This window comes from Arachis hypogaea, chromosome 9 (assembly GCF_003086295.3).
Source record: "Arachis hypogaea cultivar Tifrunner chromosome 9, arahy.Tifrunner.gnm2.J5K5, whole genome shotgun sequence".
Taxonomy (NCBI): domain Eukaryota; kingdom Viridiplantae; phylum Streptophyta; class Magnoliopsida; order Fabales; family Fabaceae; genus Arachis; species Arachis hypogaea.
The window spans coordinates 37,862,490-37,889,863 of record NC_092044.1 but is presented as its reverse complement, the minus strand read 5'-3'; the positions used below and the strand labels follow the sequence as shown (position 1 = coordinate 37,889,863).

General features: G+C 38.9%; 1 non-coding gene across 1 annotated transcript; it reads left to right on the top strand.

Moving 5' to 3' along the window:
* Positions 1–15,069: 15,069 nt before the first annotated feature.
* LOC112713153 (small nucleolar RNA R71) lies at positions 15,070–15,173 on the top strand. Its single transcript, XR_003158127.1, has one exon. It is a non-coding gene; the product is annotated as a small nucleolar RNA R71 (small nucleolar RNA).
* The last annotated feature ends 12,201 nt before the right edge of the window (positions 15,174–27,374 follow it).

The following is a 27,374-nucleotide window of genomic DNA, read 5'->3' as shown; positions in this document are numbered from 1 at the left end:
AATGCCATACCCTTTACTTCATTCTTGGTTTAAGCATGAGGACATGCATGGTTTAAGTGTGGGGAGGTTGACAAACCCCATTTTGAGGGTTTATCTTGTGCTTAATTTAGGGGATTTTATAACCTTTTACCCACATTTATTCAATGAAATAGCATGGTTTTATAACTTCTCCCTTAATTGTGCTTAAGAGTGAAAACATGCTTTTTAGGACTTAAAATAGCTAAATCTAATTCTCCTTGATTCCATTAGATGCCTTGATATGTTTGTTAAGTGATTTCAGATTTAGGAGGCAAAGGTTGGATCAAGGGAATGAAGAAAGAAGCATGAAAAGTTGGAGAACTCATGAAGAAATGAAAGAACCGGAAAGCTGTCAAGCCGACCTCTTCGCACTTAAATGACCATAACTTGAGCTACAGAGGTCCAAATGATGCGGTTCCAGTTGGGTTAGAAAGCTAACATCCGGAGCTTCGAAACGATATAAGATTTGCCATAGTTGCTACAAGTATGGTGGCGCACGCGCGCATAGTACGCGCACGCGCCGTTGCTGCCACCTAGTCCACTTGAAGCAAAACGTGGCCAGCGATTTTAGAAGCCTTGTGGGCCCAATCCAACTCATTTCTGATGCTATTTAACCCAAGGAGTGAAGAGGGAAACAGAGGTTAGTTACCATTAGTTTAGTTTAGTAGTTAGAATTAGTTTCTAGAGAGAGAAGCTCTCACTTCTTTCTAGAATTAGGATTAGGATTAGGATTAGTTCTTAGATCTAGGTTTTAATCTTTGCTTTCTTCTACTTCTACCTTTCAATTCTTTGTTGCTACATTCATCTTCTTCTATTCTTTTGTTGTAATTTCCTTTATGTTGTTCTTACATTTTGTTGTAGATCTAGTATTGTTCTTTCTACATTCTTCCAATTCAATAAGAGGTAATTCATAATAAATGTGTCTTCTTTGCTCTTCCATTGTTGATCTCTTGTTTTTGTAGTTATAGATTCCTTTAATTCTTGCATTTAATAATGTTTACTTCTATTGCACTCTATGTGTTTGTTGAAATGTCTCTTTTAGTTTTAGTGTAGATTTTGTTCCTCTTGGCCTAGGTAGAGTAATTAGTAACTCTTGAGTTATCTAATTCCTTTGTTGATTGATAATTGGAGAGATTGCTAATTGATTTGAATGCCTCTAAAGCTAGTCTTTCCTTTAGGAGTTGATTAGGATTTGAGGAATCAAATTGATTCATCCACTTGACTTTCCTCCATGGTTAGAGGTTAACTAAGTGGGAGCAATGGACAATTTGTCATCACAATTGAGGAGGATAACTAGGATAGGACTTCTAGTTCTCATATCTTGCCAAGAGCTTTGTTAGTTGTTAGTTAATTTTCTTTGCCATTTATACTTCTTGTCCAAAAGCTTAAAAACCCCAAATATAATTCACAACCAATGACAAGACACTTCATTACAATTCCTAGGGAGAACGACCCGAGATTTGAATACTTTGGTTTATAAATTTAGGGGTTTGTTTTAGTGACAAACAACTTTTTGTATGAAAGGATTATTGCTTGGTTTAGAAACTATACTTCGACGAGATTTTATTTGAGAAATTCTAAACTGTCAAAAATCCGTTCGTCAAAATGGCGCCGTTGTCGGGGAATTGCAATGGTGTTGTGTTATTGGTTATTGTATATATGTGAATATTGTGAATAGCTTGATTTTTGGATTGCTTGCTAGTTTTTGCTAGTCTTAGTATTTTGTTTCATTATTTCTTATTAGTTTTTGTTCCTTATTTTCTCTTTCCATTATGAATTCTCATTTTGGCTATGAGTGTGATTACAATTATGTTGTAGGTGATGAGAACTATAATGAAGTTGTGTATCAAGAATGGGATAATCAAAGGTGGGAGGAGCCATATGCTTATGATCAATCTTCTTGGCAACAACCTCCACCAATGCACTATGAAGAAGAGCCATTCCATGATGCATACCAATCAAATGGCTATGGTGAATCTCCTTGTGATTTTCAAGAACCACCACCATATGCCTATGAGTCATATCCTCAACCACACTCACAAGCCTATTTTCAACAAATACCTCCATATGACCATGATCCTTACCCACCATACCAACCTCCTTTTGAACCATATGAGCCATACATGGAACCACAATTCCAAGATTACTACTCCCAAGAATCACCTCAATACACACCACCAACTTACCAAAAAGAACCACCTTCCTATAATGAACCCTTTCTCCAAAATGATGAACCCTCCCATCCACCCCAATCTCTAATGGATGAAACCCTCGGCGTTCTTCTTCAAGGACAAGAGGAGATGACAAGGGATGTGCAACAATTCATGACCACCTTAGATGAGGTGGTAAACCGGCTAGCATCCCAACTTTTGGACACTCAAGGAACTCCCATGGATACATGTGGAGAATCTAAAGAGGAGCATAGCTTAAAGGAGAGATTGGAAACTACGGTGGAAAAGGAGGAATGCTACTTTGTGCTAGAACAATTGGAGGGACCTATGACCATTGAAGAAAAGGAAGAAGTGGTTGAAGATTTAGGAGATGCGGAACTTCCATGGGAACCTAGAGTTATAGAAAACCCCTCCAAGAAGATTGAAGTTGATGTTGAGGAGGAATGTGCACAACCTCCGAGGCATATCCCATATGAAGACTTGGAAGGAGTAAAGCAAGAATTGAGTTCCCTTGGTGATGAAGATCATGCATCCAATCTTCTTGGTGAAGAATCCTTTGAATTTGAAGAACCTTCTCCCAATGAATTTGAAAGTGATGTGGAGGTAGATTTCTCTCAACCTCCCATTTATGACTTGAGTGATGAAGAAGCGTTAGAAGAAGTTGATGAACAAAGGATTGAAAGTGAAGAAGTTTGTGAAAAGGTGGAGGCAATCAAGGAAGCAAACAAGGGAGTAGAGCTTGCAAGCTCATTGGAGATACCTCTCCCCAAGCCACCACCATCCACTCTCTCATTCAAGTGGGTAAATTCCTTATACTCAAGCTTTATTATCCCCCTTGAATATGGTTTGCTTGAAACGGATGGTCAACTTAGATATATTTGTGGCTTTAAGAGTAAAAAGGAGATGGTTAGTGGTTGGAAGCATCATTCTAGGTTCACTATGGTCACATGTCCAAAGCTTGATAGCAAAGGTTGGTGTATAACTAGAGTACATGGGTCTAGAAGGATGTTTGGTCACTTTGTTGAGAATTCACCTTGCTCACCACCCACATGGATTAATGATAATCAACTTGGAGATGGGTGTGAAGACAAAATATGGGATCCGGGAACACATGAGGATCAACATTGGGAGCCCATGGTTTGTGAAGAACTCCATCAAAGCTTGGAGATATTAATCTTGAATGATGGAGCTTATTGGAAGTCCAAGCATTGGTAGAAGTTCCAAGATGAGTACAAGCACAAGCCACCTTGAGAGGAGCTCCCTATAAGTCCAACTTAAGGACAATAAATAAAAGTGCTAGGTGGGAGACACCCCACCATGGTAAAATCTTTTCATTTTCTCTTTTGTATATATGGGTAGAATTAGTTTAATTTCATGTTTTGGTAGTTTGTTAAGTGCATTTGATAGTTTAGTATGTTAAATAAGGTTTTATGATGTTTTGGTAGCTATTTGGAAGTTTGGAATGCTTGGATTGGTGTAAAAACATACCAAAAAAAAATTTTGAAAAACAGAGCACCATCCACGCGTACGCGCACTGCACGCGTATGCGTACATTGAGCATTTTCGACCATCCACGCGAGCGCGCCATGCACGTGTACGCGTGGGTTGAGAAGTTCCACCTTCCATGCATTAACCCGAGAGTTAGGCCCGCACTGTGCGCGCGTCGTGCCTTTAGCACAACCCCACTTGCGCGTACGCGCACATGACGCGTACGCGCCACTCTCGAAATAAGCCATTGACGCGGGCGCGCCATGTGCGCGTACGCGTGGATGCCCTTCCTTCACTACATTTCTTTTCTTCTCATTTTTCCATTTCTTTCCTTCTCCTTTCTTCTTTCCTTCTTCTACCCCTCATCCAACACTTCCAAACACCATGGATAACCATTTATTTTAGTTAGTTGGTTAGTTAATTAGTTAGTTTTAGTTTTGTTTTCATTTTATTTTCTCTCCTTTCATCATAAGTGTTGGATTATTGACTTTGTTTACTACACATTGTTGCCTCCTTATTGCCTAAATGCTAATTTAGAATTAATGTTCTTAGATAATCTTTGTTGGATCCTATGATTGAGGTTATATTTTGCTACTTGGTCTTGAGTTTTTCATGCTTATCTTTTGAAAAATACCAAGTGATAAGAATTGCCTTCAAGCTTGTAACTCTTCTTGAATTACATGATTTGGCCACCATGTGATTTGAGCCTTATTTTGTGATTAGGCAACCTTTTGATGATGGATGATGATGTGCATTTACCTTAATGCATGGTATTTCATGATCATATGCATCCATATGTGTTTAGCTTGAATGCTTTCATGCTTCTTTAATACTTGTTTTACCTTACAAGTTCACTTAAAGCATCTCAAGCACACTAGAATGAGTAAAGTGCATGCTTCTTTTGTGACATAGCTTTTTATGCTAATGTGTGCTCTAAACCGCGCAATTTAGGATTCACACACCTACTTGTCATCAATGTCACACTAATTCACTCACTCAATTCTAGTGATTTACCTCATTCCAATAATTATGCTTCCTTGCTTTTATATCTTCTCATCTTATGGTGTTATATTTTCGTTTTTCATGAACACTGCACCACAAGCAAACATGGAAGCGGAAGAAAGAACACGCAGCAATCCGGAGAGTCGCTGTACCCCCTTGCTCATCTTTGAATGCACCGAGGACGGTGCAAACTTTTAAGTGTGGGGAGGTCGTCCGACCAGTCGGCGATTTTGGGTGACAAATTTCTAATCCCAACACCTTTGCATTTCATTTTAGGATTTTAGGATTTTTACTTGCATTTTCTTATTTTTGCATATATATACACAATAAGCTTAGTCAAAATAATGAAATTTTTCAAGATTTCTATCTATAGGGCACCAATTGATTTGAGTGAAAACTTTTCATTAAACTTGCTTGAATTATATATATTGTGAAACATGGTTTTTGAGCTAAGAACACAAGCAAGTGAGATTTGAGCCTAATGGCGTGGTTACATCTTATAACCACTTATTCCTCCTTCTTGTGTGCATTATTCTCTTTCTATGATTGTAATCTTTGATTTGTTTGATTCTTTATGTCCATTATTTTGTGTATTCATGCATTTATATGATTGAGGCCATCATTTCATTAGCTCACTTACCCAAATAGCCTTACCTTTTATCTTCCATTGTTAGCCAATTTGAGCCTACGCTTAACCCACTTGTTCTTATTTTAGCACATTACAAGCCTTAAAGCGGAAAACAATAAATGTCCTTAATTTGGATCTTTGATTAGCTTAGGCAAGTGTGTGTGAGTATCATTCAAGTGTGGGAATCTTGGGACATTGGGGGAATAAAAGGGGTAGTTTTGTATTTTTATTGAAAATATTAGGAATTGGGTACATGCTCATGTATTGATCAAATGTATAGACCTTATGCATTGATGCTCTTGTATAAAGAAAAAAAAATGAGAAAAAACAAAAGAAAAAGAAAAGAAAAAATAATATGGAAAAGAAAAAAAAAGAAAAAAATAAAAAAAAAGGAAATAAAAAGGGGACAAAATGCCCCAAAGCAAAGTGTAGCTCAATAAAATCAATGCATGAGTGTTGTGAAATGAAAAGGGATACATGAGTATGTGAAAAAGTGAAAAATGGGTAGTTAGGTTAGAACTTAATTGTATAGGATGTCATAGGTTAGGTGGGAAGTTTAAGCTTATTAAAGATTCAAATTCCAAGCTCACTTAACCAAATATGCATCCTACCTTGACCCTAGCCCCATTACAACCTAAAGAAAAGACCTCATGATATATGTATGCATGCATGAAATATATGTCGATTGTTAGAAGAAAAACAAATCTTAGAAAGCATGATTAGGAGAGAATTGAGTGAATCAACCCTAAACACTTGAGCGAATAGAGTGCAAATACATCCGGTGAGGGTTTGATGCTCAATTACATGTTTCCACCAATGATCATCTCCTTTCATGCAAGTTTGTAAAAATATTTAATAGCTCAATTCAATTGTGGTTTGGCATGGTTGTTAATACCTTTTGCCCTTATGCTTATATATGCTTCTTGGAGATTGATTTATTTTGACCAAGCAATTGCATTCATTTAGATAGTTGCATATAGGTAGATTGCATTTAGTTAGTTCCATTGAATAAATGCCATACCCTTTACTTCATTCTTGGTTTAAGCATGAGGACATGCATGGTTTAAGTGTGGGGAGGTTGACAAACCCCATTTTGAGGGTTTATCTTGTGCTTAATTTAGGGGATTTTATAACCTTTTACCCACATTTATTCAATGAAATAGCATGGTTTTATAACTTCTCCCTTAATTGTGCTTAAGAGTGAAAACATGCTTTTTAGGACTTAAAATAGCTAAATCTAATTCTCCTTGATTCCATTAGATGCCTTGATATGTTTGTTAAGTGATTTCAGATTTAGGAGGCAAAGGTTGGATCAAGGGAATGAAGAAAGAAGCATGAAAAGTTGGAGAACTCATGAAGAAATGAAAGAACTGGAAAGCTGTCAAGCCGACCTCTTCGCACTTAAATGACCATAACTTGAGCTACAGAGGTTTAAATGATGCAGTTCCAGTTGGGTTAGAAAGCTAACATCCGGGGCTTCGAAACGATATAAGATTTGCCATAGTTGCTACAAGTATGGTGGCGCGCGCGCGCATAGTACGCGCACGCGCCGTTGCTGCCACCTAGTCCACTTGAAGCAAAACGTGGCCAGCGATTTTAGAAGCCTTGTGGGCCCAATCCAACTCATTTCTGATGCTATTTAACCCAAGGAGTGAAGAGGGAAACAGAGGTTAGTTACCATTAGTTTAGTTTAGTAGTTAGAATTAGTTTCTAGAGAGAGAAGCTCTCACTTCTCTCTAGAATTAGGATTAGGATTAGGATTAGTTCTTAGATCTAGGTTTTAATCTTTGCTTTCTTCTACTTCTACCTTTCAATTCTTTGTTGCTACATTCATCTTCTTCTATTCTTTTGTTGTAATTTCCTTTATGTTGTTCTTATATTTTGTTGTAGATCTAGTATTGTTCTTTCTACATTTTTCCAATTCAATAAGAGGTAATTCATAATAAATGTGTCTTCTTTGCTCTTCCATTGTTGATCTCTTGTTTTTGTAGTTATAGATTCCTTTAATTCTTGCATTTAATAATGTTTACTTCTATTGCACTCTATGTGTTTGTTGAAATGTCTCTTTTAGTTTTAGTGTAGATTTTGTTCCTCTTGGCCTAGGTAGAGTAATTAGTAACTCTTGAGTTATCTAATTCCTTTGTTGATTGATAATTGGAGAGATTGCTAATTGATTTGAATGCCTCTAAAGCTAGTCTTTCCTTTAGGAGTTGATTAGGATTTGAGGAATCAAATTGATTCATCCACTTGACTTTCCTCCATGGTTAGAGGTTAACTAAGTGGGAGCAATGGACAATTTGTCATCACAATTGAGGAGGATAACTAGGATAAGACTTCTAGTTCTCATATCTTGCCAAGAGCTTTGTTAGTTGTTAGTTAATTTTCTTTGCCATTTATACTTCTTGTCCAAAAGCTTAAAAACCCCAAATATAATTCACAACCAATAACAAGACACTTCATTACAATTCCTAGGGAGAACGACCCGAGGTTTGAATACTTCGGTTTATAAATTTAGGGGTTTGTTTTAGTGACAAACAACTTTTTGTATGAAAGGATTATTGCTTGGTTTAGAAACTATACTTCGACGAGATTTTATTTGAGAAATTCTAAACCGTCTAAAATCCGTTCGTCAATCATCGATGGGAATTTCAGATAGGCGTATGAAGATGCTGTGCTCCTTCTGAATCTCTGCTTTCCTACTGCCTTCATCCAATCCTTCTTACTCCTTTCCATGGCAAGCTGTATGTAGGGCATCACCGTTCTCAATGGTTACATCCCATCCTCTCAGTGAAAAAGGTCCAAATGCTCTATCACGGCACGGCTATTCATCTGTCGATTCTCGATCAGGTTGGAATAGAATCCCTTGATTCTTTTACGTTTGTCATCGCGCCCAACAATCGCGAGTTTGAAGCTCGTCACAGTCATTCAATCCTGGAATCCTACTCGGAATACCACAGACAAGGTTTAGACTTTCCGGATTCTCATGAATGCTGCCATCAATTCTAGCTTATACCACGAAGACTCTGATCTCACAGAATGGAAGGCTCGTTGTCAGGCGAGGGCAACCATGCATCGTGCATCAGGAATCCAAGAGATACACACTCTAGCTTTCGCTTGTAGAACGGAAGTGGTTGTCAAGCACGCGTTCATAGGGACGGATGATGATGAGTGTCACGGATCATCACATCCATCAGGTTGAAGTACGAATGGTATCTTAGAACAGGAATAAATTGAATTGAATAGAAAATAGTAGTAATTGCATTAAAACTTGAGGTACAGCAGAGCTCCACACCCTTAATCTATGGTGTGTAGAGACTCCACCGTTGAAAATACATAAGTGAAGGTCCAGGCATGGCCGAATGGCCTGCCCCCAAAATATGATATGAATTCGAAAATAGGGAGAAGGACCTATGGTCAAAAGACCGAATGGTCAAAGACACTGAATACAATAGTAAAAAGTCATATTTATACTAGACTAGCTACTAGGGTTTATAGAAGTAAGTAATTGATGCAGAAATCCACTTCCAGGGCCCTTGGTGTGTGCTTGGGCTGAGCTTGAACTTTACACGAGCTGAAGCTTCTTTTGGAGTTGAACGCCAAGTTGTAACGTGTTTTTGGCGTTCAACTCTGGTTCGTGACGTGTTTTTGGCATTTGACTCCAGAATGCAGCATGGAACTGGCGTTGAGCGCCAGTTTACGTCATCTAATCACGAATAAAGTATAAACTATTATATATTGCTGGAAAGCTCTCGATGTCTACTTTCCAACGCCATTGAGACCGTGCCATTTGAAGTTCTGTAGCTCTAGAAAATTCATTTTGAGTGCAGGGAGGTCAGAATCCAACAGCATCAGCAGTCCTTTGTCAGCCTATTATAAGAATTTTGCTCAGGTCCCTCAATTTCAGCCAGAAATTACCTGAAATCACAGAAAAATACACAAACTCATAGTAAAGTCCAGAAATGTGAATTTAGCATAAATACTAATGAAAACATCCCTAAAAATAGCTAGATTATACTTAAAACTATCTAAAAACAATGCCAAAAAGCGTATAAATTATCCGCTCATCACAACACCAAACTTAAATTGTTGCTTGTCCCCAAGCAACTGAAAATCAATTAGAATAAAATTAAGAGAATATACTATAAATTCCAAAATATCAATGAATATTAATTCTAATTAGATGAGCGGGACTTGTAGCTTTTTGCTTCTGAACAGTTTTGGCATCTCACTTTCTCCTTTGAAGTTTAGAATGATTGGTATCTATAGGAACTTAGAATTTCAGATAGTATTATTGATTCTCCTAGTTAAGTATGTTGATTCTTGAACACAGCTACTTTTATGAGTCTTGGTCGTGGCCCTAAGCACTTTGTTTTCTAGTATTACCACCAGATATATAAATGCCACAGACACATAGCTGGGTGAACCTTTTCAGATTGTGACTCAGCTTTGCTAAAGTCCCCAGTTAGAGGTGTCCAGAGTTCTTAAGCACACTCTTTTTGCTTTGTATCATGACTTTAACCACTCAGTCTCAAGCTTTTTCACTTGGACCTGCATGCCACAAGCACATGGTAAGGGACATCTTGATTTAGCCGCTTAGGCCTGGATTTATTTCCTTGGGCCCTCCTATCCATTGATGCTCAAAGCCTTGGATCCTTTTTACCCTTGCCTTTTGTTTTTAAGGGCTATTGGCTTTTTCTGCTTGCTTTTTCTTTTTCTTTCTATTTTATTTTTTTCGCCACTTTTTCTTCTTCTTTTTTTTTGCAAGCTTTTGCTTTTTCACTGCTTTTTCTTGCTTCAAGAATCAATTTCATAATTTTTTAGATTATCAATAGCATTTCTCAATGTTCATCATTCTTTCAAGAGCCAACAATTTTAACATTCATAAACAACAAGATAAAAAATATGCACTGTTCAAGCATTCATTCAGAAAACAAAAAGTATTGTCACCACATCAATATAATTAGGCTAATTTCAAGGATAAATTCAAAACCCATTTACTTCTTGTTCTTTTGTATTAAAAAAATTTTTCATTTAAGAGAGGTGAAGGATTCATGAAATTATTCATAGCCTTAAGACATAGTTACTAAATACTAATGATCATGTAGTAAAGACACAAAACATAGATAAACATATAGCATAAAAATCAAAAAATAGAGAAATAAGAACAAGGAATGATTCCACCTTAGTGATGGTGGCGCTTTCTTCTTGAAGAACCAATGATGTCCTTGAGCTCTTCTATGTCTCTTCCTTGCCTTTGTTGCTTGATCCCTAGTGATTTTGGTGCTCCTATCCTTAGTTTCTCCCAATAATTGTGTGGAGGAAAATGTATCCCCTGAGGTATCTCAGGGATCTCTTGATTTGCAGTTAAATGCTCTTCCACTGAGCTATGGATCCTTGAGATGAATCTCTCCATCTCCCATGACTCGGAGGTAGAAGCTTTTTTTGTCTTCCCTTTTATCTTTTCTTTTTTTTTGAGGTTTCTCTGGCCTTAGGTGCCATCAATGGTTATGGAAAAACAAAAAAGCTATGGTTTTTCCACACCAAACTTAGAATGTTGCTCGTCCTCGAGCAAATCAGAAAGAATGGAAGGAGAAGAAGATGTGGAGGAGAGGGAGAGATGTGTATGTTTCGGCCATATGGGTGGGATTGGGTGGGGAAGAGATGGATGGATGTGAGTGGTGAAGAGGTGATGGGGAAGAGAGATGGTGAGTTGAGGTAGGTGGGGATCCTGTGGGGTCCACAGATCCTGAGGTGTCAAGGATTTACATCCCTACACCAATTAGGCGTGTAAAATGCCTTTGCATGCAATTCTGGCGTTTAAATGCCAGATTGATGCTTGTTTTGGGCGTTCAATGCCCAACTGCAGCATGTTTCTGGCGTTGAACACCAGTTCCATGCTTGTTTCTGGCGTTTAGCGCCAGCTCTCCTCAGGGTGTATTCCTGGTGTTTGAATGCCAGGATGTTGCTTGTTTCTGGCATTCAACGCTAGATCCATGCTCTGTTCTGGCGTTGAACACCAGCCAAATGCTCCTTACTGGCGTTTAAATGCCAGTAAGTCCTTCCTCTAGGGTGTGATTTTTCTTCTACTATTTTTTATTCTGTTTTTAATTTTAGTATTTATTTTCTGACTCCACATGATCATGAACCTAATAAAAGAACAATAAAGTAAAAATAAAATTAGATAAAAAAAAATTGGATTGCCTCCCAATAAGCGCTTCTTTAATGTCAATCGCTTGAGAGTGGGCTCTCATGGAGCCTCAAAAGTGATCAGGTCAATGTTTTAGACTCCCAACACCAAACTTGGAGTTTGGATGTGGGGATTCACCACTGATGAGCGGATAATTTATACGCTTTTTGGCATTGTTTTTAGGTAGTTTTTAGTAAGTTTAAGCTACTTTTAGTGATGTTTTCATTAGTTTTTATGTTAAATTCACATTTCTAGACTATACTATGAGTTTGTGTGTTTTTCTATGATTTCAGGTAATTTCTGGCTGAAATTGAGGGACTTGAGCAAAATTCTGAAAAAGGCTGACAAAAGGACTGCTGATGCTGTTGGAATCTGACCTCCCTGCACTCGAAATGGATTTTCTGGAGCTAAAGAACTCCAAATGGCACGCTCTCAACGGCGTTGGAAAGTAGACATCCAGAGCTTTCCAGCAATATATAATAGTTTATACTTTATTCGGAAATTAACGACCTAACATGGCGTTGAACGCCAAGTACATGCTGCTGTCTGGAGTTAAACGCCAGAAACACGTCATGATCCGGAGTTGAACGCCCAAAACACGCTATAACTTGGAGTTCAACTCCAAGAAAAGCCTCAGCTCGTGGATAGATCAAGCTCAGCCCAAACATACACCAAGTGGGCCCCGGAAGTGGATTTATGCATCAATTACTTACTCATGTAAACCCTAGTAGCTAGTTTAGTATAAATAAGACTTTTTACTAGTGTATTAGTCGTCTTTCGACCACGTTTCATCTTTGGTCTCAGTTTTGTTTTATTCTTCATCTTAGGAGGCCATTGAGCATGTTTTAGGGGGCTGGCCATTTGGCCATGCCTGAACCTTTCACTTATGTATTTTCAACGGTGGAGTTTCTGCACACCATAGATTAAGGGTGTGGAGCTCTGCTGTACCTCAAGTTTCAATACAATTACTATTACTTTCTATTCAATTCTCTTTTATTCTTATTCCAAGATATACGTTGCACAACACTTTGATGAATGTGATGATCCGTGACACTCATCATCATTCTCACCTATGAACGCGCGTGACTGACAACCACTTCCGTTCTACTTTAGGCCGGGCGCATATCTCTTAAATTCTCCAACAGAATCTTCGTGGTATAAGCTAGATAGATGGCGGCATTCATGAGGATCCGAAAAGTCTAACCTTGTCTGTGGTATTCCGAGTAGGATCCTGGGAATCCGGAAAGGCTAACCTTGTCTGTGGTATTCCGAGTAGGATTCCGGTATTGAATGACTGTGACGAGCCTCAAACTCCTGAAGGCTGGGCGTGATGACAAACGCAAAAGAATCAATGGATTCTACTCCAACCTGATTGAGAACCGACAGATGATTAGCCGTGCTGTGACAGAGCATTTGGACCATTTTCACTGAGAGGATGGGATGTAGCTATCAACAAGGGTGATGCCTCCAGACGATTAGCCGTGCAGTGACAACGCATAGGACCATTTTCCCGAGAGGATTAAAAGTAGCCATTAATGATGGTGATGCCCTACATACAGCTTGCCATGGAAAGGAGTAAGAAGAATTGGATGAAAGCAATAAGAAAGTAGAGATTCAAGAGGAGCACAGCACCTCCACATGCCTATCTAAAATTCCCACTATTGATCTACATAAGTATTTCTATCCCTTTTTATTTTCTATTTATTATTAATTTTCGAAACCCATAACCATTTAATCTGCTTAACTGAGATTTACAAGGTGACCATAGCTTGCTTCATACCAACAATCTCTGTGGGATCGACCCTTACTCACGTAAGGTTTATTACTTGGACGACCCAGTTCACTTCCTGGTTAGTTGAACGAGATTGTGGAAAGAAAGTGCTGAGTTAATGTTTTTATGCACATGCTAAAGAGCCATTATTGTTGATCACAATTTCGTCCACCAACCACCAAACTTAGAGTTTGGTTGTGGCCACCCAACACCAAACTTAGAGTTTGACTGTGGGGGCATTGTTTGACTTTGTACTGAGAGAAGCTCTTCATGCTTACTCTCCATGTATACAGAAGAATACCCTTGGGTCTTAAACACAAGGTAGTCCCCATTCAATTGAAGGACTAATTCTCCTCTGTTAACATCTATCATAGCTCCTGCTGTGGCCAGGAAAGGTCTTTCAAGGATGATGCATTCATCCTCCTCCTTCCTAGTGTCTAAGATTATGAAATCAGCAGGGATGTAAAGGCCTTTAACCTTTACTAACACGTCCTCTACTAATCCATAAGCTTGTCTTGCTGACTTGTCTGCCATTTATAATGAGAATAAGGCAGGATGTACCTCAATGATCCCCAGCTTCTCCATTACAGAGAGTGGCATAAGATTTATGCATGACCCTAGGTCACACAGAGCCTTCTTAAAGGTCATGGTGCCTATGGTACAGGGTATTAAGAATTTGCCAGGATCTTGTCTCTTTTGAGGTAAAGTTTGTTGAACCCATGTATCTAGTTCACTAATGAGCAAGGGAGATTCACCTTCCCAAGTCTCATTACCAAATAATTTGGCATTCAACTTCATGATAGCTCTTAGATATTGAGCAACTTGCTCTCCAGTTACATCTTCATCCTCTTCAGAGGAAGAATAGTCTTCAGAGCTCATGAATGGTAGAAGGAGGTTTAATGGAATCTCTATGGTCTCAATATGAGCCTCAGATTCCTTTGGGTCCTCAATAGGGAACTTCTTCTTGCTTGAGAGACGTCCCATGAGGTATTCCTCATTGGAATTCACGTCCTCTCCTTCCTCCTTAGGTTCGGCCATGTTGAGTATGTCAATGGCCTTGCACTCTCTTTTTGGATTCTCTTCAGTATTACTTTGGAGAGTACTAGGAGGAGTTTCAGTGACTTTCTTACTCAGCTGGCCCACTTGTGCCTCCAAATTTCTAATGGAGGATCTTGTTTCACTTATGAAACTTAAAGTGGCCTTAGACAGATCAGAGACTATGTTTGCTAAATTAGAGGAGCTCTGTTCAGAATTCTCTGTCTGTTGCTGAGAAGATGATGGAAAAGGCTTGCTATTGCTAAGCCTGTTTCTTCTACCATTATTAAAGCCTTGTTGAGGCTTTTGTTGATCCTTCCATGAGAAATTTGGATGATTTCTCCATGATGAATTATAGGTGTTTCCATAAGGTTCACCCATGTAATTTACCTCTGCTATTGCATGGTTCTCATGATCATAAGCTTCTTCTTCAAAAGATGCCTCTTTAATACTGTTGGATGCATTTTGCCATCCATTCAGACTTTGAGAGATCGTGTTGACTTGCTGAGTCAATATTTTGTTCTGAGCCAATATGGCATTCAGAGTATCAATTTCAAGAACTCCCTTCCTTTGAGGCGTCCCATTATTCACGGAATTCCTCTCAGAAGTGTACATGAACTGGTTATTTGCAACCATGTTAATAAGTTCTTGAGCTTCTGTAGGCGTTTTCTTTAGGTGAATGGATCTACCTGCAGAATGGTCCAGTGACATCTTAGAGAACTCAGATAGACCATAATAGAATATATCTATCATGGTCCATTCTGAAAACATGTCAGAAGGACATCTTTTGGTCATTTACTTGTATCTTTCCTAAGCTTCATAGAGGGATTCACCATCTTTTTGTTTGAAGGTCTGAACATCCACTCTAAGCTTGCTCAGCTTTTGAGGAGGAAAGAACTTAGCCAAGAAGGCCGTGACCAGCTTATCCCAGGAGTCTAGGCTATCTTTAGGTTGAGAGTCCAACCATGCTCTAGCTCTATCTCTTACAGCAAAAGGGAAAAGCATAAGCCTGTAGACTTCAGGATCTACTCCATTAGTCTTAACAGTCTCACAGATCTGCAAGAACTCAGTTAAAAATTGGTAGGGATCTTCTGATGGAAGTCCATGAAACTTGCAGTTTTGTTGCATTAGAGCAACTAATTGAGGTTTCGGCTCAAAATTGTTTGCTCCAATGGCAGGAATTGAGATGCTTCTTTCATCAAACTTGGAAGTAGGTGTAGTATAATCACCAAGCATCCTTCTTGCACTATTGTTGTTGGGTTCGGATGCCATCTCCTTTTCTTGTTCGAAAATTTTAGCAAGGTTGTCTCTGGATTGTTGTAATTTAGCTTCTCTTTGTTTCCTCTTTAGAGTCCTTTCAGGTTCTGGATCAGCTTCAACAAGAATACCTTTTTCCTTGTTCCTACTCATATGAAAGAGAAGAGAACTGAAAAAGAAGAGGAATCCTCTATGTCACAGTAAAGAGGTTCCTTATTGTTAGTAGAAGAAGAAAGGGAATAAAGAAAGGAGAATCCAAACACAAGGGTGAGAATAGGGGCAGTGATTTGAGATGAAGAGAAGTGTTAGTAAATGAATGAATAAATAGAATAAGATGAGAGAGAAGTTTTTCGAAAATAATTTTGAAAAGGAGTTAATGATTTTCGAAAATTAAGATAAGAAATAACATTAAAATTAAAATTTAAAATAATTAATTAATTAAAAATAATTTTTGAAAAAGAGGGAGGTATTTTTGAAAATTAGAGAGAGAAAAGTTGTTAGGAGGTTTTGAAAACGATAAGAAATAAACAAAAAGTCAAATAGTTAGTTGAAAAAGATTTGAAAATCGAATTTGAAAAGATAAGAAGATAAGAAGATATTTTGAAATCAAATTTTTTTTTGAAAAAGATAAAATTTAAAAAGATATGATTAAAAAGTTATGGTTGGAAAAGATTTAATTTTTAAAATTTAAAATTGATTACTTGACTAAAAAGAAACTAAAAAATATGATTCTAGAATTTAAAGATTGAACCTTTCTTAACAAGAAAGTAACAAACTTCAAATTTTTGAATCAATCATATTAATTGTTAGCATAATTTTCAAAAATTATGAAATAACGATAAGAAAAAGATTTTGCAGATTAACTTTCAAAATTTTCGAAAAATAGAAAAAAATGAAAAAGATTTGATTTTTGAAAAAGTTTTGAAAAGATAAGATTTTTAAAATTGAAAATTTGACTTGACTTACAAGAAATAACTAATTTTAAAAATTTTTGACTAAGTCAACTCAAATTTTCGAAATTTTGAGAGAAAAAAGGAAAAGATAATAATTTTTTTTTTATTTTTGAATTTTTAATTATGAGAGAGAAAAACACAAATATGACCCAAAACATGAAAATTTTGGATTAAAATCAATGATGCATGCAAGAACACTATGAATGTCAAGATGAACACCAAGAACACTTTGAAGATCATGATGAACATCAAGAACAAATTTTTGAAAAAATTTTTATGCAAAGAAAACATGCAAGACACCAAACTTAAAAATCTTTTATGCTTAGACACTATGAATGCACAAATGCATATGAAAAACAACAAAAGACACAAAACAAGAAAACATCAAGATCAAACAAGAAGACTTACCAAGAACAACTTGAAGATCATGAAAAACACTATGAATGCATGAATTTTCGAAAATTGCAACAACAATATGAATATGCAATTGACACCAAACTTAAAACATGACACAAGACTCAAACAAGAAACACAAAAATATTTTTTATTTTTATAATTTTATTATTTTTTTGGATTTTATTTTATATTTTTCGAAAAACATATAGGAAAAAGGAAGTAATGAATTCAAAGTCATCAATAAAAATCCCAGAAATCATACCAGGTTAGTCTAAAGCTTGATGGCCAGCCAAGCTTCAGCATACCATTTTGAAACTCTAGAATTCATTCTTAAAAACTCTGAAGGATTTTTCAAAAATAGAGGGAGAAAATCTTTGAAAATTATTTTTGAAAACTTTTTGAAAAGAAAATAAAAAACGAAAATTACCTAATCTGAGCAACAAGATGAACCGTCAGTTGTCCATACTCGAACAATCCCCGGCAACGGCACCAAAAACTTGGTGGACAAAATTGTGATTCATACTTAAATTGTTGTTCGAAATTGATTCCCTGGTAATGGCCCCAAAAACTTGGTGCTCAATACCATGATCTAACATAATTTCACAACTTCGCTCAACTAACCAGCAAGTGTACTAGGTCGTCCAAGTAATAAACCTTACGTGAGTAAGGGTCGATCCCACAGAGATTGTTGGTATGAAGCAAGCTATGGTCATCTTGTAAATCTCAGTCAGGCAGATAATAAATGGTGATAGAGTTTTTGAATAATAATAGTAAATAAACAGAAAATAAAGATAGAAATACTTATGTAGATCATCGATGGGAATTTCAGATAGGCGTATGAAGATGTTGTGCTCCTTCTGAATCTCTGCTTTCCTACTGCCCTCATCCAATCCTTCTTACTCATTTCCATGGCAAGCTGTATGTAAGGCATCACCGTTGTCAATGGCTACATCCCATCCTCTCAGTGAAAAAGGTCCAAATGCTCTGTCACAGCACGGTCTAATCATCTGTCGGTTCTCGATCATGTTGGAATAGAATCCCTTGATTCTTTTGCGTTTGTCATCACGCCCAACAATCCCGAGTTTGAAGCTCGTCACAGTCATTCAATCCTGAAATCCTACTCGGAATACCACAGACAAGGTTTAGACTTTTCGGATTCTCATGAATACCGCCATCAATTCTAGCTTATACCACGAAGACTCTGATCTCACGGAATGGAAGGCTCGGTTGTCAGGCGAGGGCAACCATGTATCGTGCATCAGGAATCCAAGAGATACACACTCTAGCTTTCGCTTGTAGAACGGAAGTGGTTGTCAGGCACGCGTTCATAGGGACGGATGATGATGAGTGTCACGGATCATCACATCCATCAGGTTGAAGTACGAATGGTATCTTAGAACAGGAATAAATTGAATTGAATAGAAAATAGTAGTAATTGCATTAAAACTTGAGGTACAGCAGAGCTCCACACCCTTAATCTATGGTGTGTAGAGACTCCACCGTTGAAAATACATAAGTAAAGGTCCAGGCATGGCCGAATGGCCAGCCCCCAAAATATTATATGAATTCGAAAATAGGGAGAAGGACCTATGGTCAAAAGACCGAATGGTCAAAGACACTGAATACAATAGTAAAAAGTCTTATTTATACTAGATTAGCTACTAGGGTTTACAGAAGTAAGTAATTGATGCAGAAATCCACTTCCGGGGCCCTTGGTGTGTGCCTGGGTTGAGCTTGAACTTTACATGAGCTGAGGCTTCTTTTGGAGTTGAACGCCAAGTTGTAACGTGTTTTTGGCGTTCAACTCTGGTTCGTGACGTGTTTTTGGCGTTTGACTCCAGAATGCAGCATGGAACTGGCGTTGAGCACCAGTTTACGTCATCTAATCACGAATAAAGTATGGACTATTATATATTGCTAGTAAGCTCTGGATGTCTAATTTCCAACTCCGTTAAGACCGCGCCATTTGGAGTTCTGTAGCTCCAGAAAATCCATTTTGAGTGCAGGGAGGTCAGAATCCAACAACATCAGTAGTCCTTTGTCAGCCTTTTATAAGAGTTTTGCTCAAGTCCCTCAATTTCAGCCAGAAATTACCTGAAATCATAGAAAAATACACAAACTCATAGTAAAGTCCAGAAATGTGAATTTAGCATAAAAACTAATGAAAACATCCCTAAAAATAGCTAGATTATACTTAAAATTATCTAAAAACAATGCCAAAAATTGTATAAATTATCCGCTTATCACTTCGTATGGTGCTTGGCGTTCAATTTGGGCTTTGGGTGTTGAACACCCATTAGGGTGTGAGCTCGCTACCTTTTGCTCCCTGGCTGGCATTGAACGCCAGCTTTGGGCGTTCAACACTGGGCTTGCTCCTCTTTGGGTGTTGAACTCCAGATGTGGACGTTCAACGCCAATATTGGGCAGTGATTATGGAAGAAAAGTGTAGACTATTATATATTTTTGGAAAGCTCTAAAATTTAACTTTCCAAATCCGCTGAGACTACATTGATTGAACCTCTATAGCTTAAGATATGCTCGTTGGAATGCACAGAGGTCAGAATTTGACAACATATGCTATCCTTTCTTCGTCTCTGAACAAGACTTTGTAAATTTTGCCGAAAAATCTCCTAAAATCATAGAAAAAACACAAAAACTCAAAGTAGTATCTAAAAGATGGATTTTGAACTAAAACATACTAAAACTTAATAAAATATAACTAAAAAAACTATGAAAATGCTATGAAAAAGGGTATAAGATATTTACTTATCACAACACCAAACTTAAACTATTGCTTGTCCTCAAGCAACCGAAAACAAGATAAGACTAAATGGAAGAGAAAAATATATCAGGTCTTAGAGTTTATCAATAAAGCTTAGTTCTAATTATTCAATGGGGCTATTAACACTTTATTTCTGAATAGCCTTGGCATCTCACTTTCCATTGAAGCTCAGAAATATTGGCATCCTTTGGAACTAGAATCCGGATGATATTATTGATTCTCTTCTTTTAGTTTTTCTTGATTCTTGACCACAGCTTTTTCTTTTGGTGCTTTTCACCTTTTGAGCCTAGTCGTGACTCTAAGCGTTTTGTTTTCAAGTATTACCACTGGATGCATAAACGCTACAAGTACTTAACTGGGGGAACCCTTTGGATTTGAATTTAGCTTTGCTTTAAATTCCCAGACAATGGTGCTCAGATTTCTTAAGCGTACTCTTTATTTATTTGAATCACAATTTTAACTGCTCAATCTCAAGATTTTCTTGACACCTTCACACCACAAGCGTATAGTTATGGATAGCAACTCATTTGAGCTTTTTAGGCCAATTTTGACCCTGCTGACCATTGATGCTCAAAGCCTTGGATCCTTTTTCTATTTTTTTTCTTTTTTTTTTCTTTTTTTTTTTTGCTGTTTCTTTTGCTTCAAGAATCAATCTATTTTTTTTTTAGAGGATCAATAATACTTCTCTAAATTCACTGTTCTTTCAAAAGTCAACATGCTCAACCTCAATATCAATCATGCACATTTAATTCATACATTCAGAAAATAAAAGTAGAGCCACCACTTTGAGATAAGTAGAACGACTTGAAATAGAACTCAAGACCTTTTGTATTTTATTGCTTCTTAATTAAAATTTTATTTAAGTTCAATGGGGGATACGTGAAACATCTTAAAATTTTACTAATAGAAATAGAAATTAACTACTAAATTAGAAAGTGGGAAATCCTAATAGTGATCATGTAACTTAAAATTGAAAAACATAAAGCAAGGTGCTAAAAATAGGGATTGAATAGGGGAGATAGAACTCAACCACCTCACTCATGGTGACTGTCGCCCTCTCCGAAGAATCTCTGGTGCTTCAACTCCTTTAATTCTTGTCCCTGGCTTTCCTACCCTTCGGTCAGCTTGTGAAGCATTCGAGATTGGTCTCTTTACTCCTCTTTTAGTTGGTCCACAGTGGATCTCAATTATTCAGTGGATGCTGCCAGTTGAGTCTAATATTCAATCGGAGGGATGCTCTGCTCATGAGGCCACTCAAGCATCTTCCTCTTAGAGGGGGAAACTGGCCTCTGAGTTTTGGCTTGCGCCAATTTCCTAGTGTGCTCCATGCTCTCCTTGGTGATTGGGTCGCCTACTACAATTGAGTTGAAGTCTTGGCTGCGATTTTGTACATCTCACGAAGGATCAATTGATGAACTTCCATTTTATTGCCAAGCATGATGCAGTGGATCATCACAGCCTACCTCACGGTGACCTCAGACCGGTTGCTAGTGGGGAGGATAGATCGCCCAATAAAATCCAGCCACCCTTTAGCAACGGACTTGAGATCCATCCTCCTTAGTTGGAGTGGTTGACCCTTTTTGTCAGTTTTCCACTATGTTCCGGGGAGACATATGTCCTTTGGGACTTGGTTCAGCCTTGGATCAGCATGTACTCTCCTATTAAAGGAGTTAGGGTCATCCTTTAGTGTGGGTAATCTGAAAATTTCCTTACTTTATCCAAATCAAAATGCAGGGTCTTTCCTCAGACCATGGTGCGCCATAGGTTGAATTCCGGTCTCTCTTTCTTTTTTTTGTCCGTCATCCATAGATTTGCATAAAACTCTCGAACTTTTAGAACTCTAACCTTAGTTGTAGGGTTGGCCAGAATTTCCCAACCCCTCATTCAAATTCGCTCTTGAATTTTCAGGTATTTGTCATCCTTCAGTTCAAACTTGACTTCCGGAATTACTGTCTTCTTGCTTACTACATTGTAATAACGTTCCTCATGAAGCTTGGAATAAAATCGGTAAGGTTTATACGCGACTGTTGAGGGTGCTCTTTCTTTCCTATTTCTTGGCATGGATCCTCCAACCTTTAGTGCCATGGGAGATGAAAAGGGTGAGAAAGCGGAGCATCCTCAACACCAAACTTAAGAGTTTTGTTCGTCCCGAGCAAAGAGAGAAGAACACAGGGGAAGAAGAAGCAATGGGGACATAAGATAGAGGAGTGGGGCGTGAGAGAGAGAAGGAGAAAATGTGTATTAATAGGAGTGAGAAGGTGGGAATTTTGAAATTAAATTTAGAAACAGATGGGATAAGATAACAAAGTTTTGAAATTTATGGGAAAAGAAAAGAACAATGATCAAGAAAGATAAACAAGATATGAGTGAAAAGATATGATATGCAAAGATATGGGTTGGAAAGCTATAAAATATTTGAAAAAGATTGGATAAAAAGAAGAGTTAGTTTTGAAAAGATTAGAAATGGGAATATGTGATTTGAAAAGGATATGGTTTGAAAAAATAAGATTGGAAAACATTTGATTTAAAAAGATTTGAATTTGAAGAGATTTAATTTTTAAAATGTAGGTTGAAAAGATATCAAATGGAAAGATATGTTTTAAAAAGATATGGTCGAAAAAGGTTTGGTTTGAAATGTCAACTCTCTCTCCTTCTTTTGAAAATTCGAATTCTTGCCCTCCCCCTTCTGGGCGTTCAATGCCCAGATCTAACGTTGAACGTCAGTTGGGGATCAAAATATTTTTTTGCAATGGTGGGGTGTTTAACGCCATGAATGGATGTTGAACGCCACATGGGGACCAAAAAATTGGGTCTGGATGCTCCTGAGTGGATGTTGAACGCCCAATTCCCTTCCCCTTCTGGCGCTGACCGCTAGTTCTGGCGTTCAATGCCAGTAAGGGGTACCTTCAGGACGTTCTGTTTTCAATCCTAAGTGTTTCTGCTTCTGTTTTAGGTGCTACACATGATCACAATAATTAAATAAAGGAAAAACAATGGAAATAATTGGAAAATAAAATAATATGCAATCAAACTAAGATAAACGAAAGAAAGAAAAAAGAAGTACTATACATATAGTTAGTGTTCATACCCTGACCCAGCTATCAGGTCTGGGACGGATTAAAGCAAAACAACCGACCTCTTTAAAGGTTGGTCGACCAAAACGAGATCTTCCCAAAGAGCTCGACCAAACCGCCATAGAGACCCAAAACAGGCCCAAAGCAGAGGATCACAGCCCACCTGAAGGCGGCTGGCCAAAAGATAAGTGATCTCACCCACAAAAGATAAGATAAAGATAAACTAACTTATCTCAAGAAGGGTCAATCCACACTACTATAAATATACTAGAGCACCCAGGTATAACTCATACTCTAATTCTACAAAAAACCTGCCTAAATCCCATGCTAACTTAAGTATCGAAGTCTCTTGTAGGTACCACCACCCTCCGGTGACCAAGGATCAGCAGCACCTTAAGATCCAGCAAGTCGGACACAATAGCTCCGATCACACCAGAAGATCTCATCCGAGATCGACCTTCAGTTTCAGGTAACCCTCGGAACATTGGCGCCGTTGTCGGGGACTCTGGAAGTCATCCCATCAACATGGCAAACAACCATGCCAATGACCTTAACTCCGGATTAGAAGAAGGAACGCCACTCAAGAACATGGATGCCACACCAACCTCCCCAAAAGACACACATCAATCCAAGGGAGACAAACAACCTCAAAACACAAAAATCTTAGATGCCATCCGTGAACAGCAGGATCGCCTCAAACAGCTCGAAGAAGAGGCCGAACGTCAGTGAGAGGCCGAGAGAGACCTCCAGAGAGAAACAAGATGGAGTCGAGATTTGGAGGACAAGCTCCTAAAGCTCGAAGCCGACCTCAAAACTAAGGCAGCTCGATTTGGTCGTGAAGATAGCCCTCACAAGGACCAAGACCCGTTCACAAAGGAAATCATGAAAGCTTAAAGTCCCAGAAGACTTAAAAGCCCCCGACATGACCCCGTACGACGGTACGTCTGATCCGAGCCATTATCTCAGCAATTTCAGAAGTCGGATGTATCTCACGAATGCCTCAGATTCAATCCGTTGCAAAGCCTTCCTGACCACCTTGACCAAGACGTCAATAAAGTGGTTCGACAACTTGCCACCAAGGTTGATAACAAGCTTCGTTGACCTCGCCAAGAAATTCTTAGCTAGATTTTCCATCCAAAAAGACAAAGCCAAACACGCTCCAAGCCTGCTAGGGATTAAGCAAGGAGATCAGAAAAGCCTCCGTAGTTACATGGAGAGATTCAATAAAGCATGCCTGGACATACAAAATCTTCCAACAGAAGCAGCCATCTTGGGTCTCATCAATGGCCTACGAGAAGGAAGCATCCAACATCTCTCAACAAGGTTCAAGAACGAGTGAAAAAAGATATTAATATGGAGGAGAACTCCCGATTGGGAGAAACCTCGAAGACTGGATTCTCCTACCCACCTCGGGACAAGGATAAAGAGTCCAAGAAAAAAGAAGACCAACCTACTGAGAAACCTAGAAAGTACCACAACTATACCCCTCTTCGGGTGTCTCTTGTGAATGTTTACCGGGAGATATGCAACAATGAGAAGATCCCACTGCCTCGCCCGATTAAACACAAAAGAGGAGGAAGTCGAACAGAGTATTGCAAATACCACTGAATCTATGGGCATTCTACCAACGAGTGCTACGACCTAAAGAATGTCATAGAAAAATTGGCACAAGAAGGGAAACTAGATCGGTTCTTAGCCAATAGAGTGGATGAACCAAAAAAGAGAAGAAGGGATGAAGAGGTCGGACGAATTGAACATCCCCCTCACACCCCTGAAAGATATGTTCATATGATAAACAAAGGATTCGCAGGAGGAGGGATATCTAAGTCCTCCCGCAAAAGACACATAAAAGAGGTGTATCATGTCGGAGAAGGGGACAAGTCACCCGACCTCCCCACTATTATCATCATTCAAAAAGACGCCATAGGCATCATCCCAGGGCATGATGACCCTGTGGTCATTACCATCATACTCGCCAACGCCAATCTCCACCGAACGTTGGTAGACCAAGGAAGCTCCGCAGATATCCTGTTTAAATCCGCCTTCGATAAGCTCAGCCTACAAGAGAAAGAGCTCAGAGCATATCCAAATAGCTTGTTCGGGCTTGGAGACGCCCTAATCCAACCACTTGGGTACATCCCACTGCACACAATATTTGGAAAAGGAACACGGTCAAGAACGCTGAGCATAGACTACATCGTAGTCGACGTAAGCTCCGCATAGAATGCCCTCATAGGTCGGACAATGTTAAATCAGCTCACCGAGGTGGTCTCCACTCCACACCTATGCATGAAGTTTCCAACCACAAAAGGGATTTCTACCGTAAAGGGGACCAAAAAACTCGTGCGACACTGTTACATTGAAAGTCTAAACCTTAAAGGCATCCTCAGAGGAAAACAAACCAATACTATAGAACTCGGGGGAATCCGAGCTCGCGAAGAACTCCACCCTCAACCGGAAGGTGAGACCGAAAAGGTTCAAGTCAGAGACACTCCAGACAAAACAACAAACATAGGGGCAAATCTAAAAGGAGACCTAAAGGAGCTACTAACAAAGCTCCTAAAGGATAATTCTCGACTCTTTGCATGGAAGGCCGCGGACATGCCTGGCATTGATCCCGGACTAATGTGCCATAAACTGGCAGTATACCCTGGATCTCGGCCAATACAACAGACACGAAGGAAACTCGGCCCAGAGAGATTGCAAGCAGTCAAGGAACAAGTACAAGCTTTGTTATAGGCAGGGTTCATAAGGAAGGTAAAGTACCCATTATGGCTAGGCAATGTCGTACTGGTCAGAAAGTTAAATGGGAAGTGGCGGATGTACACCGTCCATAACAAAGCCTGCCCAAAAGATCCCTACCCACTCCCGAACATAGACACACTAGTCAACGCTTCATCGGGGTATAAGTATCTCTCCTTCATGGACGCTTACTCGAGATACAATCAAATCCCGATGTATTAATCCGACAAGGAGAAAACGTCATTCTTAACCCCAAGAGCAAACTACTGCTATATAATCATGCCCTTCGGACTCAAGAACGCATGAGCTACATACCAGAGACTGATGAACAAAGTATTTGCCAATCACATCGGGAAGCTAATGGAGGTTTATGTAGACGACATGCTAGTAAAGACACAAAGAGGGGAAACGTTGTTATCCGACCTCACTGAAGTGTTCAACACCATAAGAAAGTATGGGATAAGACTTAACCCTGCAAAATACACTTTTGCGGTAGAAGCTGGCAAATTCTTGGGCTTCATGCTCACCCAAAGAGGAATTGAAGCAAACCTGGATAAGTGTCAAGTCATACTTAACATGAAAAGTCTGACCTGTGTTAAAGAAGTCCAGCAGCTCAACAGAAGACTAGCGGCTCTATCTAGATTCCTAGCTGGAGCGGCCTTAAGATCTCTCCCTTTTTACGTAACATTAAGGAAAGGAAAGAGGTTTGAATAGACCTCAGAATACGAACAAGCCTTCCAAGACTTCAAAATATTCCTAGGACGACCACCTATCCTAACCTGACCCAGGGAAGGTGAAGAGCTAATCCTATACCTCGCTGTAGGAAGTCAGGTAATAGCTTCAGCAATGGTCAGAGAAAACGAGAACGGACAGCAACCTATCTACTTCATCAATAAGGCTTTGCAAGGGGTTCAACTAAACTATCAAAAGATAGAAAAGTTCGCCTACGCTCTTATACTTACTTCTCGACAACTCCGACCATACTTTCAGGCCCATACTATCAGAATATGAACCAATCAACCTATAAAAAGTATTCTACAAAAAATAGACTTAGCTGGAAGAATTCTATAATGGGCAGTCGAGTTGTCCGGGTTTGATCTCAAGTATGAAGCTAGGACAGCCATCAAGTACTAATATTTGGCTGACTTCGTTGCAGAATACACTTACACCCCAGACACCCCCACTGACTGGAACCTCTACGTTGACGGTTCATCAAACAAAATCAGAAGTGGAGCCGGAGTAATCATAGAAAGTAATAAAGGAACTCAACTTGAGCTCTCCTTAAAGTTTGAATTTCCTGCCTCAAATAACCAGATCCGGCTCAACTCTCTGGGGCTTGGCTCAAAAGAATTGCAGCAACAGATCAACGTGGGCGCGACAAGTGCGCGTCCGCGTACATGTTCTTGTTCTCATGATTGGCACGCACGCACGTAGTGCGCGTCAGCGTGGATTGTGTTGGGCTCAAGACATAGTGTTTGCCCAAGAGAGGCCCAACTCTCGGGGATGTGGGTGATGATGCATCCGCTCAGGGACGCGTGCGCGTACATCGTGTGCGCGTCCACCCTTTTTTTTTCAGAAAAATTATGCTGGGTGCTCCCCATACTGCTCACAACTCTTTATTCAATCAACCATCATACAATTCACAAAAATGCAATTTGATATTATTCATCTACTACTAAACACAACATACATGTGACTAAGCTAACTCAATCACTTATTAAGTTGTACAAACAAATTTATGTGAAACATCTACCTACAATGGTAACTCAAATCACTTATTGGGCAAATTTAAAAGAGAATGGAAAGAGTTTACCATGGTGGGGTGTCTCCCACCTAGCACTTTTATTTATTGTCCTTAAGTTGGACATTT